This window comes from Idiotropiscis lumnitzeri, unplaced genomic scaffold (genome assembly GCF_059441095.1).
Source record: "Idiotropiscis lumnitzeri isolate Australia: NSW breed Sydney's pygmy pipehorse unplaced genomic scaffold, RoL_Ilum_1.0 HiC_scaffold_88, whole genome shotgun sequence".
Classification (NCBI taxonomy): Eukaryota; Metazoa; Chordata; class Actinopteri; order Syngnathiformes; family Syngnathidae; genus Idiotropiscis; species Idiotropiscis lumnitzeri.
Genome location: NW_028283626.1, coordinates 395,465 through 408,325, shown reverse-complemented (window position 1 = coordinate 408,325; position 12,861 = coordinate 395,465).

Genomic DNA, 12,861 nt, shown 5'->3' with positions numbered 1-12,861 from the left:
AACGTTTTGCTCTCAGGTCTCCCCATGTCTAGTATTAAAAGTTAGTTCAAAATGCAGCAGCTAGACTCTTGACTAGAACGAGAAAGTTTGATCATATTACCCCGATACTTGCCAATTTGAATTGGCTTCCGGTCCACTTGAGATGTGATTTTAAAGTTCTGCTACTTGCCTATAAAATATTGCATGGCTTAGCACCTTCCTATCTCGTTGACCTCGTGGTACCATATGTTCCGTCCCGAAACCTTCGCTCACAAAATGCTGGTCTTTTAGTGATCCCGCGAGCCAAAAAGAAGTCCACAGGTTCTAGAGCGTTCTCTATTCGGGCACCAATGCTTTGGAATGTACTACCCTCAGGTATTAGAGGCGCCACCTCAGTAGAAATGTTCAAAACACTATTAAAGACGCATTTATACTCTTGTGCATTTAGTTGAACTATTTGTTGGCCTGTTTACTGCCGCTTTTTCTCTTATCTTCTCTTTTCTGCCCCCTTTTCCCCGGCTGGGGGATTAGGTGACGGTCACCCACTAGGAAGTTTAAGGCATTGACAAACTGGGCATGCACCTGTTCCAGTGATGTCGTCTTCCTGCAGCGCGACATTTATTTATATACTTTAGCATCTAATTTAATTATTTGTTGGCCTGTTTACTGCGGCTTCTCCTCTTTTCTGCCCCCTCTTCCCCTGCTTGGGAATTAGGTGATGGTGACCTGCTATGAAGATTACGGCACTGACCAACCGGGGAGGGACCTTCTCTGCCGAAGTCGTCTTCATGCAGCACCTCTTCTGATTTCCCTATATTTCAGCACTTCGTTGAACTACTTGTTGGCCTGTTTACTATTTCTGTTCTTTTTTTTCTGTTCCCAATTCCACGGCTTGGGAATTAGGTGATGGTGATTCACTTGGAAGTGGCTGTTCTGAATTTACCCCAAACTGACTATTTCAAGATCAAAGGCTCAACCTCGGATATGCTGCCATGGCGATTACGGTCCTGGATGAGGACCCACTCCACTAAAGTCATCTTCCTGCAGCACTTCATTTAATTGACTCTCACATTATCTCATCTAACATTGTATAGCATCATTGTATGTGTCAAATGTTGCCCACTTGGCATCCAAAGCAGCCTGGTCATCCTGGAAGGGGGTTTCCCCCCCATCTGTGGTCCCTTCTCAAGTTTTCTCACTTTTCCCCCAATGGGGTTTTGAGTTTTTCCTTGCCCTCCTGGGGGTTAAGATCAGTGGATGTTGATTGTGGTTATGTAAAGCCCTTTGAGACTGTCTGTGATTAAGGGCTATACACATAAAATTGACTTGACTCGACTTGGACCAGAATAGAAGTGGATGAGGGAAAAAGGGAGGGGCGGTGTTGACTGATATTGTGCAGATGGAAGTAGGCTGACCGGGTTGTGTTATTATGCTTATGGAAAGATAGAGTGCTGTCAAGGATGACACCCAGACTCTTGACCTGAGGGGATGGGAAAACAATGGAGGGGCCAACAGGAATGGGAAAACTGCCAACTTTGGATTGTATTGATTTTGTACTGAAAAGAATAACTTCTGTTTTGTCGCTGTTAAGCCTCATGAAATTATTAGAAAACCAGTCATTGATTTCAGATAGACAGGAGGTGACGGAGGTGGGAGGGAGTGATATGCTGGGTTTGCAGGAGAACTAGAGCTGGGTGTCATCCGCGAAGCAATGGAAAGCGATATTGAATTTTCGGAAAATGCTGCCAAGGGGAAGGAGGTATATGATAAATAATAGGGGGGCCAGGACCGAGCCTTGGGGCAAACCTGAGGTGACTGGGAGGGACTTTGATGAGAAATATTTAAGCTGGATGAACTGAGTGCGGTCTTTGAAGTATGAATGGAACCAGTTGAGGGCGGTGTGGGTGATGCCGATGGAAGAAAGTCTTTTGAGAAGGATGGTGTGTGAGATGGTGTCAAAGGCCGCAGTCAGGTTAAGAAGGATGACAATGGAGAATGAATCTGAGTCAGCTGCAATGAGGAGAGCAGAGGTGACCTTGAGTAGAGTTGATTCAGTGCTGTGAAGTGCACGGAAACCGGACTGAAAGGGTTATTGCAGGTGAGATGAGAGTGGAGTTGAGTGGCGACTACATTATCTAGGACTTTTGAAATGAATGGTAGGTAGGAAATAGGGCGGAGGTTCAGGAAATAGTACTGAGCGGCTTTTTCTTAATCTCATGAGAAAATGTACTTGGGCAAGCACAGTCGAAAAGAGTCGTGCGTTATCTCAGCCCAGCCTCACATTCTTCCCCCGGCACGGGTCTACGTCCAAGGGAAGGTCCTCTCCAGATTAATCATTGTCTGGATGGTTGATTCCCAGCTGGTCCCCAAGACTGGTATTCCACGGCTGGCCTTCTCCGGCGGGCAGTCTCTCCGTCTCTTCTGCTGGTATTCCCCTGTAATCTTGTCAGTGTGCATGTATGTGTGCTCCAAAATCAAATTATGTCTTTCAGAATGTGTTTTTGCAATGGCGTCCCCTTGAACCCTCCAATCAATCAATCAAATTTTATTTATAAGAGCACTTTTCATACATAAAATGCGGCTCAAAGTGCTGTACAATAAAAACATCCAAATTACAACGAAAAACTAAAACCCATTCCACCCACTCAACATAAACACAAGACACATCCACATACACGCCTGAACTCGCACACACACAGAACACTCGCATTCACACAACTTAATAAACCATCTTAGTAGAAAGACAGGGTAAGGCACAGAGAAACCATATGAGAAAATGTACCCAGGGTAGGTCATCCGCGCTGAGAGGGATGACGGCTCACGCCCACAGGGAGCTGCGCCAACACACAGACCCCTAGCCCAGACTGACCGGGGTAGACCCTACACATAGTGCAGAGGGCCCCGGTCCGCCGGGCCTAAGGAGCCTCCGGGATGAAGCCCCCTGTGAGAAGGCCAGCCACACCTCCCAGCGCGGAGGCCCCCCTTGAGGAAACACTGGAGCTAAAATATATAAAAGAAAATGATAATGCTAAACAAAAAAGAAGCTAAAAATTAAAGGACAATAATATAAAAAGACGAAGCTAAAATATATAAGAAAAATTATGATACTAAAAGACAGAGAAGAAGCTAAAAATTAAAAGACAATAATATAAAACGACGCAGCTAAAATATATAAGAAAAATGATGATACTAAAAGACAAAGAAGCTAAAAAAAATTAAAGACAATGATAATATATAAAATGACAATCCTGAATTAAAAGACTAAGATAAATTATTTAAAAGCCAAACAAAAAAGGTGAGTCTTGAGCAGGGGTGGGCAATTATTTTTTCCATGGGGCCACATAAGAAACATTAAATATTGTGGAGGGCCGGGCCAAAAGGCTGAACTCAATTCTGCATAATATTAATTGTATTTCTTTTTTAAAAAGCAGTAAATAGCACTGTTTTGACAAGCTGGCATTAAAGTTAAGCAATGAAACTAAATACCAAATAAACTGAAAAAATGAGGTTGCCTTACAAAAATGTATTCATTCAAATTTCTCAACACAATGGTAGACATAATATTAACATTTTTTACTATTTGTGACTCATATTAGTAAACATATTCTGTCACATTCACTTCAAAACACATTTTGAGTTCCATATACTGTTGGATAGTTGTGTAAAGGTTCTGAGCATTTTAAAGACATCACAATATTGTCTTTTTGCACCAAACATTAAGCAAGATACAACATATTGACTGTCACTGAACTGTGATTTTGAGAAAAAGTGTCCCAGTTCATTGTTATCTGGTGCCGTTTTTATATTTCTCTGCATGTTTCGTCTGGTAATGCCGACTCAAATTGTAGTCCTTCAACACGGCGATCTGCTCCCCGCAAACTAAACACACAGCTTTACCTCTAACTTCAGTAAATAAATACTTCGCTGTCCAATTTTTGTTGAAAATTCTACATTCGGCATCTACCTTTCTTTTTGTAGCCTGAGCGGACATTTTTGAGGACGAACGTTGTCTTGTTGTGATTCAATCGCGCGCATGTCTTGATAAACGCATTACGTCATTATGTGCGACGCACATTGTGCGGGAATAAAAAAAAAAAACAATTTCAGAATAAAAGCAGTGCAGCTTTCGCCCATGAATGAGGTGAAATTAAAAAGTATGTTTATTTTGAAATTTCCAATTAACCTTACACTCGCGGTCAGAGTCAACCAAAGGTATGTGGCCCGGGCCATACAATGCCCAGGTCTGTCATACGGGCCAGTCAGTGCCACCCGGCGGGCCGGATGTGGCCCGCGGGCCGTGCAATGCCCAGGTCTGGTCTTGAGCCTCCTTTTAAAAATATCAACAGTCTCTGCGGACCTGATGTCCTCCGGCAGGCTATTCCATAGACGAGGACCAGAATGGCTGAATGCAGCCTCGCCATGTGTTCCAGTCCTCACCCGAGGAATAATTAACAGGCCGGTGCCAGAGGACCTCAGGGTCCGCGAGGATGGCCCAAGACCGTTAAGGCATTTAAAAACTAATTGAAGAACCTTAAAATCAACCCTGAAACACACGGGGAGCCAATGCAGCGATTTTAAAACTAAATCCAGTGCCCAATTTGGTATGTTTGCATCTCTATGTCCTATGTGGAGAATGTGCTTTGTCATATTTGTCCATGAAGTGCTGTCTGGCTTGTCATCAGTTTGTAATGTGCAGACTGAATACGATGGCCGAGTGGTCTAAGGCGCCGCGTTCCGGACCCAGTCTCCCCAGGAGGCCTGGGTTCGAATCTCGTGGCTGCCAGGATGGCCGAGTGGTCTAAGGCGCCGCGTTCAGGACCCAGTCTCCCCAGGATGCCTGGGTTTGAATCTCGAATTTCCCCATTGTGGGACTAATAAAGGCATTATTATTATTATTATTATTATGATGTGAATGTGAGTGTAGGTCATGAAAATACTATGTTCACACATTTATAAACTAAGTAATATAACTTTAGCATGTGAAAATAATATCATAAATCAGTAAAGACCATGACTACAATCAGTCATTCCTATGCGTAGTAGAATTAGAATTAGAATTAGAAATCCCTTTATTGTCATTGTACTCAAGTGTGCAACGAGATTAGAAGGCTCCCCTCTCCAGTGCAATACAACAATAAGACAGACAAATATATAAATTAGATTAATAAATAAGAGAGTGCAATGGAATTTAGTACAGAATAGGGTATATAAAAACACATCACGATGCTGTTCTGCAAGGTAAGGGTGTTCTCGTGTGTGTGTGAGAGTTCAGAATGGAGATGGCTCTCGGAAAGCAACTGTTTCTCAGTCTATTGGTCCTCGATTTGATGCATCTGTAGCGCCTGCCAGAGGGCAACAGGTCGAACAGGTGTGAGTTTGGGTGGGTATTGTCTTTGACGATGTTGAGAGCCCTTCTGAGGCACCGGGCGGTGTAGATGTCCGACAGTGAGGGGAGAGGGCAGCCAATAATCCTTTGCGCTGTTTTGACTGTCCTCTGGAGCCTCACTCTGTCGGCCTCAGTGCAGCCGCTGTACCAGGTGGAGACACAGTACGTCAACAGGCTCTCAATGGACGAGTGGTAGAAGGCTAGCAGCAGCTTCCTGTCCAGGTTGAATTTCCTGAGGACTCTCAGGAAGTGCAGACGCTGGTGGACCTTCTTTACCACTGCTGTGGTGTTGTGAGTCCAAGAAAGGTCGTCGGAGATCTGTACTCCCAGGAACTTGAACGTGTGGACCCTCTCCACACACACGCCTTCGATGCAGAGGGGGGGCGGCACCGTCTTGTTCCTCCTGAAGTCGACGACAATCTCCTTTGTTTTTGCAGTGTTAAGGTGCAGTCTGTTGTCCTTGCACCAAGCTGTCAGTCTCTTTACCTCCTCTCTGTAGGCTGTCTCGTCACCTTCCGAGATCAGACCGACCACTGTCGCGTCGTCAGCAAACTTGACGATGGTGTTGTTGCCATGGGCCGGGCTGCAGTCGTAGGTGTAGAGGGCGTATAGGAGAGGGCTCAGCACGCATCCTTGAGGGGAACCGGTGCTCAGCATGCAGGTGGAGGACGTGTAGGGGCCGAGCAACACAGTCTGGGGTCTGTTGGTCAGAAAGTCCTTAATCCAGATGCGTGTGAGGGCAGGGAGGCCGAGAATGTCAAGTTTGGCGACGTGGATGTCTGGGATGATTGTGTTGAATGCCAAGCTGTAGTCCACAAAGAGCATCCTTGCATAGCTCTGCTGTTGTTCCAGGTGGCCCAGCACAACATGCAGAGCAGTGTTGATGGCGTCCTCAGTGGATCTGTTAGCCCAGTATGCAAACTGGTAGGGGTCCAGAGTGGGAGGAAGGCAGTCCCTGATGTGCTGGAGAACCAGCCTCTCGAAGCACTTCATGATGACTGGTGTGAGAGCAACAGGACGGTAGTCATTCAGGTGGACGGCTGGTGACTTTTTGGGGACAGGAATAATGATGGAAGTTTTCAAGCAGGAGGGGATGACTGCTTGAGCCAGGGAGCGGTTTAAGATCCTGCAGAATACATGTGACAGTTGGTGGGCACATGTTTTGAGGACCTTGCCTGGTATTCCGTCGGGTCCAGTAGCTTTCCTGGGGTTAACAGCCAGGAGCGCGCGCCTCACATCGTGTTCCTCTACGGTGAGTGGGGGGGAGTTGGAGCATGAAGTGCGGGGGTGTGACGGTTGGGGCGAGTCAAAGCGAGCAAAGAAGCAGTTAAGCTCCTCTGCCAGCGATGCACTCGGGTCTGCAGAGGTCGTGCTGCTGCCACGGAAGTTGGTGATGCTCCGTAGACCCTGCCACACCTCCCGTGGTCTGTTACTGGCAAGGTGGGCCTCCAGCCTCCCCTTGTAGGTTGCCTTGGCTAGCTTGATGCCTTTGCTCAGGTCAGCACGAGCCACCCTGTACTGGGCTTTGTCGCCTGACCTGAAGGCAGCGTCACGGGCCTTGAGGAGAGAGCGAACCCTGCTGGACATCCAGGGCTTCGCATTTGGGAAGGTCCGTATAGTCCTGTGTAGGGACACAGTTTCCATGCAGAACTTGATGTAGTCCACTACACAATGTGTGTAGACATCAAGGTCCTGATGATCAAAGAGGCCCCAGTTTGTGTCTTGAAAGCAGTCCTGTAATTCACTCATGGCGCCGTCACGCCAGGTTTTCACAGTCTTTGTGGTGGGCCTGAATCTGCGCCTGAGAGGGATGTATGCAGGTGCGAGCTGCAAGGACAGGTGGTCTGACTGGCCGAGGGGGGCGAGTGGGAGGGCCCTGTATGCGTGCTTGATGTTCGAGTACACATGGTCGAGAGTGTTGTCTCCCCTCGTTGGGCACTTGACATGCTGGTGAAACTCTGGGAGTACAGTCTTTAAATTGGCCTTATTAAAGTCTCCCGCTACTACGTGAACGCCATCAGGGTGGGCCCGCTGATGTTTATTGATGACGCACGCGAGTAGCGAGAGCGCCGTGCTAGTGCTAGCGTCGGGAGGGATGTAAACAGCTGTGACAATCACGACCGTTAGCTCCCTCGGGAGAAAATAAGGCCGGCATTTAACGGACATGAACTCGATGTCGGGGGAAGAGTGCTTCTCGACGATCGTGCTATCGCCGCACCAGTTCTCATGCACGTAAACACAGAGCCACCCCGCCCCGTCTCTTACCGGTGTCCCTTGTCCGATCCGCGCGATGTAGCGAGCGCCCGGCCAGCTGGATGCTAGCATCGGGGACGTCTGCGTGCAGCCAGGATTCCGTGACGACGATCACACTGCTGTCTCGCACATAGCGGTTTCCCAGGATTTGTAATCCCAGGTCGTCGATTTTGTGGACCACGGATCTGGCGTTGGTGAGGTACAGACTCGGCAGTGGTTGCCTATGGGGCTGCCGTCGCAGCCGTTGCAAGACACCGGACCTGCAGCCCCGCTTCTGCTTCCTCTCTCTGCGTCGCCTGCGCCGCCTCCCGGTCCCGATGACAAGCCACGGTGAGCCGGGCAACCTCGCCAGTTCGTCCGGAATTTTGCGATCATAGCATATTCAGTAAATATAAACCTGCTAAATTAAATAATTGACATTCTGTCCCATAAATGTTTAAAATGCCGGTAATTGCCATACAATCCTTCAAGGGTCGACGAGCGATGTTCGGGAGGAGGAGCAGTGGTGGTGGTGCGTTTCCCTCGGGCATGTGTCGGTAAATCCAGCGGAGTTCAGCGGCAGTGGATTGAAGTTGTCCTGACACAGGTTGATGACATGACAGGAACAGGCAGAAGTGCGAGAAGCAGACTGGCCTGCGGGTCCACATGGCAGACAGGTGCTAACTTTGATAGGTAAGCTAAACTTTAGCCACAGTAGACGCGTCAGCGACTATGCAATCGGTGGGTGGCATTCATGAGAATCGGGATCGCTCAACATACAGATAATAATAAATAAAATCACTGTAACTGGAGGGATTGTAAACTGCTAAAGCAGGTACAACAAGCGGATCCAAAAAATTTCTGAGAGTTACCGGTGAGCAGTGGCAGCCAAACGTGCCAGCGTCCACTCAACCGGGAGTTGATTCAATATTCACAATATTTTATTATTTTGTCGTACAGTTGTTTAAAAATGGCTCGCTATCGCCCCCTAGAAAAAAAAAAACAACAAAAAAAAACAGCCCCATATCTCTGTTTCACCAAACTGAAAATTTGATGAAGTGTGTACAAAGCCAAGACCTAATAAAAAGTCTCATGGAGCCGTATGCTAAATTGAACAGGAAGTCGGCCATTCTAAATTTATCAGAATCCGAAATCCTTTTATTGTCATTGTACAGTGTGCAACAAGATTAGGGAGCTCCCCTCTCCAGTGCAATACAACAATAATTTAATCAAATATATAAATTAGATAAATAAGAGAATAAATATTGTGATGGAAAATAGTATGAAATTGGAGAAATACAACACAATACGTCGCTGTTCAGCAAGGTAAGGGTGGTCGTGTGTGTGTGCATGTGTGTGAGAGTTCAGAATGGTGATGGCTCTCGGAAAGAAAATGTTTTTCAGTCTATTAGTCTTTGATTTGATGCACCTGTAGTGCCTGCCAACAAATTTACTTCAAACATTGACGAGGCTTTGAAAACAAAAGCTGCTCTAACTTTAACTACAAGCAAATTCCTCTTGAAGATTCCTCACGTTATTTCTCGGAAATATTTCACATTTCCAACGTGCCAGTACCCCAACGTTGTCCGGGTGGCGAGGGCCCTTTATAGCTGCTCGCAGCTCTAGTTTTTAATTAATTTTTTTAAATCAATGGTGATGACAGTGAAATATGTCTTGTCTGGTATCATGATAGCTGGAGGATATTTTGTCATGATATTTTAGTCAGGCCTGATAACAGTGATGTATGCTGATTTAAGGCTACTTTTATTTTGAAATGCCGTATCACATTTTGGTGGGACCGCATTTGATGGACAACTGGGGTTGTCTAGTGTCCCCCAAAATGGGTCTGATATCACGATAGCTCGAGGGTATTTTGAAATGATTATTTTAAAATCAGTGTTGATGACAATGAAATGTGCATATTTCAGGTGGGTTTTTTTTTTATTGTGAAATTACACATCAGATTTTGATGGGACCATTTTTGATGAACAGCTGGGGTCGTCTAGTGTCCAACAAAACTAGTCTGGTATTACGACAGCTCCAGCTCTTTTATTTTAAAATGCCTCCTTACATTTTGATGGGACTACTTTTGGTGGAAAGCTGTGTTGTCTTGTGTCCTCCAAACCTGGTTTGGTATTACCATAGCTAGAGGATATTTTTTAATGAAATTTTAAAGTCAGGCATGATGACAGTGAAATGTGCAGATTTCAGGCAACTTTTAGTTTGAAATTACAAATTAGATTTCGATGGGACCACTTTTTATGGACAGCTGGGGTAGTCTCGTGTCCCACAAAACTGGTCTGGTATCACGATAGCTCGAGCTATTTTTTTTTTAACTCAGTGGTGATGACCGTGAAATAAGCGAATTTCAGGCTACTTTTATTTTGAAGTGCCACATCACATTTTGATGTGACCACTTTTGGTGGACAGCTGGTGTGGTCTAGTATCCCCAATCCTGGTTTGGTATCACGATAGTTTGAGGATATTTTTTAAAGATTTTTCTTTTAAATCAGTGTTGATCACAGTGCATATTTCAGGTGATTTTTTTATTTTTAAATGCCACATCAAATTTTGAAGTGACCACTTTTTGTGGACAACTGGGGTGGTCTGGTGTCCCGCAGAACTTGTCTGGTATCACGATAGCTTGAGGATTTTGTAATGATTTTAATTTTTTTAATCATTGGTGACGACAGACAAATAAGCAAATTTTCACGCTTTTATTTTTAAATATCCCATCAGATTTTGATGGGACCACATTTGTTTTTACGGTTCCGTCACCACGCGAGTGGCTACCTGCTAAAGCAGCACGGCTCACTATTTGAGCCTTTTTCGCGTGTTTTTTCCTTTACCCAGTTTTATTTATTTTACCTCATCGCAGCAATGGACATCCAAATTGCGGTGGTTTTATTGCTGCTGGGGGCTGTTTTTTGCGTGATCGTGTCCGGAGATGTCACTGGGAGCTACGGATCAATCGTTTACACAAGAGATCAGCTGTTAGCACTTCGTGCTAACCCCGTGCCGACTCCCGGAGCGAGACCCGATATCCCCCACGAGTTGAGGAGGAAGAGACGGGGGATGTCGCGCGGGGGCGAAACGCCAGGCAAAGAGGAGGCGTGACCACCCCGTCCTCCTGTCCGTTTTTATGGGAAATGTTAGATACCTTCCCAAGAAAATGGACGCGGCACGAGAGGAACTTCCAATGAGCTAGCTTGCTGATGTTCACGGATTCATGGCTAACAGACCTAACGCCGGACACCGTCGTGGAATTTGACGGCTTCCAAATACTACTTGCGGACAGGACACTGGAAAGCGGTAAGAGGAAAGAGGAGGGCTGGCTGTGTTTGTTAATGATAGATAGTGTAACCCTAGGCACATCACAGCTAAGGAGCAACTTTCCAGTCGGGACAATGAGCTGCTAGCTGTTAGCATGCGTCCATACTTGACAAGCATCGCGAGTTAACAAGGACGTGCACGTAACAGGTGCGTGAGTAAACTGCTTAAAACTTTGATCGTCATTCAGCTGACCTACAAATTGAGACGCTACAGTCAGTTTGACGTTTTTGTTTGCTTGATTGTGGATTGACATGGAGGAACAAGACAGTGGAAAGCGGACATTAAAAATGACGGAGAAAAGCTGTAGAAGATCACAAGCCTAAACGGATGCAGGCACGCAGGTGCAAATTTGCTCAATTGACCTCCATGCAACGTCAAATTGAACAATTGATGGAGGATGATGCAAATGTTGACGCTGTAAAAAACTGAGCTTCGTGTTTGCTTTAGCGGCATGGAGCAAGAATTTGTGGACCTCAATTCCGGTGTGCAAAATTTAAAGACTGAAGAGGATTTTGCCGATGACCAAAATAACTGGTTTGATCCAAAAAATGTAATTAATGGAAATGTGAGCAATGGAAGAAGGACGTTTTGAAACGTGCAGAGGAAGGATGCAATAAACAAATATCACCTGATGATAGTAGATCTGCATCAACTAACTACACCCATAGAAGTAGAAGTAAAGAATCTAACAGACAGAAGCTCACTTCTGTCAACGTCTTCAATTAAATTAAAGGCTCAAATGGAACGAGCATGTTTAAAGGCAAAGGCTGCTGATTTACAACAAAGGTTGGCACTTGAGCAAGAAGAAGCTGCAATTAAGGCAAAGAAGCAAATGCATGCAATGCAAACGGCACTCCCTGAGTCTGATGCTAAATTGGATGTCTTGAGAAGATATGAAAATACCCAGGAGGATGGTATCCACATTCCTGATGAGTGTGTTACAATTTAAACAAGGAAAAGCATTCAATTACCATCACAGCCTATCAGAGCAACAAGCAGTGTTGACCTGAAATGCTCCCACTTCGACTATTCCAATGGCTAGATTTCCACATCAGACAGAAAGTAGAGAACAACAGGGACATGTGCTTGATGGCCTTTGCCAAGCAATCTCACAGCAAGCCAGTGTCGCAGAATACTTAGCAAAGAGTCAAAAAGCATCGCTACTTCCCGAACTTTCCATTCCTACGTTTAAAGGCGACCCTCTGCATTATAAAACCTGTATAGGTGCCATTGAACATGGGATTGAAGGCCGTACAAGTGATAACCGTGATCATCTTCAATTTTAGCTGCAGTATACTAGTGAACAACCACATGAGTTGGTGAAGAGCTGCATCCATATGGAACCTCTGACAGGATATACCAAAGCAAAACAAATCTTGAAGGAGTTTTATGGTGATGACTTCATGATAGCAGAAGCATATTTAAAGGAAGCCATGGATTGGCCAACAATCAAGTCTGAAGATGGTGTTGCACTTCAGTCTTTCACATTATTCCTTATGGGCTGTTTGAACATAATGGCAGATGTTAATTACATGGAGGACTTGGACAACATGGCTAATATAAAGGCATTGGCAAACAAACTTCCATACAGACTTATAGAATCTTGGAGAAAATTTGCCTGCAATCTCCAAGAAAGAACAAATAGAAGAGTGAAGTTTAAGGATTTTGTTGACAAGCACGAAAGATTTCTATAAAACAGAAAACAAAATCACAACACACAGAAACAACAAAATCAAAGAAAGTCTTCACAACAGTCATTGTGCCCGCCAAGATGGAAAACAACAAAACCACCACGCCAAAGGCAGAACCTGTTTCAGTGGATGCTATTGCCAAACCATGTGCTAATTGTAATGGAGAGCAACAGTCTCACAATTTGTAAGGAATTTAGGAGAAAGCATCACAAGGATAAGATTGACTTCTTGAGGAGCAAG